This window comes from Melampsora larici-populina (genome assembly GCF_000204055.1).
Source record: "Melampsora larici-populina 98AG31 unplaced genomic scaffold MELLAscaffold_15, whole genome shotgun sequence".
Lineage (NCBI taxonomy): Eukaryota > Fungi > Basidiomycota > Pucciniomycetes > Pucciniales > Melampsoraceae > Melampsora > Melampsora laricis-populina.
Window position 1 is genome coordinate 663,286 of NW_006768779.1, and position 2,434 is coordinate 665,719.

Here is a 2,434-nt window from a genome sequence, read left to right on the forward strand (position 1 = left end):
TCAGAATTAAAAAGGGAATTAGAAACGTCGGAAGAGTGGCGGCAATTCAGCTGGAGAATTGATGCCGTGTCGGGTAAGGTGAGTTTTTGCCTAAGTTGCTCTAACATTGGACGTTAGTAGCGGAGGCTTCAGGCACGACAACCAGCTTAGGGGAAGCGCTTGGGTTGTGAGGTGGTAATGTCTCCGCAATGCGCGTAGCGCAGTGCGGGCTGAAAGGAGAGTGGAGGAGATCGTTGTTGCTGGCCTCGAGTAGGCGTTTAACCGAAGTAGCGGGTTCTAGTTTCAGCAGGGTGCGAATGCACGCAGTGCATTTCATAGGAGTCGTGCCCTTTTGGGGACACACGTGAGCATGGTGTTCCCCACCACAGTAAGGGCACATGGCCTTGGCTGTGCACGAGGTTGTGGTGTGTCCCGTCGTGCGACAGTTGTAACATCGTTTGGGAGGATCCCAGCCGTGTTGAGTTCTGTGCAGGCCTCTACCAAACCAAACTTTGTCCTTGACACACTTGTCGGCCAGGGGTTTGGTGTTGAAGCCTATTAGTAAGGTCGAGTAACGTTTGGAAGGGTTATCTCGTGATTTGGGAATCAGCCATCTAATGACGGCTGCGTCTTGTAAAAGGTCGGGGTTGGAAGCAATCAGCTCCTCCCTGTGGTCGGTAACATCAGGGTCAAAGGACATGGGGATGCCGTGGACGAGCACGTTGAAGTGCTCAGGCCTGATTTGTAAGGTGGTGGAGATGGGCGGGAGCCAGCACCTTTCGGTCAGCCTGATTTTTTCGGCATGAGCTGGGCTTTCAAAGTGGAGGACCAGGTCGTTCGACGGGTGACGTTGTACTGTCTTGACTTTTATAGTAGAGTCAGCGGACTCAGTCACTCGCAGGTTGTTGAGGCCAAAGGCGTTGTTAAAGCCTTGGATGAGTTGTGTGATGGACAAATTACCCAATGCCACCTGGGTTTTGTCCAGCTGGGTTAAGGTAACGGTGTTAGCCGTTCTCTTCTTGGCCAAGGGCAAGGAGCCAGCTTTAGGACTTGCCCGAGGACGCGGTGGTTGCGCCGTAGCGCCATCTTGAGGTGCTTTGGACGCTTTAGCTGCGTACGAGTTCGGGTTTGAGGCCGTTGCTCGGTTTTGAGGAGGTTTGCCTGATAAGGCAGGGATGGAGGATACGAGAAAGGAAACCTTCTCGTTTAGAACATCAAATTTCTCAGCAAGTGAGATAATCTGGGAATCATTACCCGAGGTATGGCTCGGAGCCGAGGTCATTAACGGCGCAGCCGCCCTGGTGGGGCATTCGAGGCTGGACGCCGGTTTATGGAAAAGGGTTTTCTTCGTGTTATCAATCTGGTGCCTATCGAACGCGGCGTTGATCAGAACAAGGATGTCGGCGCACGATTCGACGTCGACCTGGATCTTGGAAGGCAAACGACCTCGTGCTGGGAGTTGGATCGCTGAGTTGGCGACCGAGACCAGTTTGGTCAACAATGCGGTGAGGGATCGATCGTCTTCGCACCCTGGGAGCATGCGAGAGATCCTTTCGGATCGAGGTGTGTTGGGGGCGAGTCCAGAGGAGTCTTGTCCTTCCAGACCCGGGGTGGACGTGCGAGCTTTCTTCTTCGAAAACTCGGCCAGAAGGGGGATCTGGTTGCGTTTGGGCAAGGTGTCGATCGTGTCTGAGAGGATTTCGGTCGGCGGAAGGGAGTCGAGCGAATCGCCTGGAATGGAGGTCAACGCGTCATTACCTTGACAAGACGCGTTCAGATCGGCCGTTCCGTTGGCCATCCGTTCGAGAGGGTCGTCCTCGACCATCTGGCCCGTGTCGGACGCGCCAGGTGGCATCTTGCGCTAGTTATCGGCGCTCGACGAGGGGTGAGGGGGGTCGAAAAAGTTAGGAGAATGGGTTGGCGAAGCTGAAATTCCGGGTCACGTGATCTTAGAAAAAAGCTGTACGAAGTCAGAATCTCCCAGGTAAGTGACATCAGTTTACCTGCATTTGTGTGAAGTCAAGGTATATTGCAATTCAAACATGAAGCCTCCCTCGCAGTGTTCTCGCGTACTCAAGGTTGACCAATCCAATGATTGTGATGGAAGAACTTGAAGACAGAAGACTGCCTTGTCAGCATTCCGAATCCATCATTAGTCTTGAAATTTGTTCGATGCAAGCTCTCCTTATACTTCTACAGGCTGATGCACGTCTTGGAACTCCTATGTTACCGAAGGCCAAAGCCTAGAACTAACTGGATCGATGCCTGACGGGTACCAATGGATTAATCGATGGTCACTGGTTAATCTTGCCGACGTGGCTGGCAGTGGTGGTGCTTGCTCTATACACACCATCATACATCAAATGAGAACATAACTCCGTCTCTGGGGTTTCTTATTGAAGGGCACAGTCTGTATCTCTATCGAGACATTTCTGGCTGAATGATTGGGGCCTCC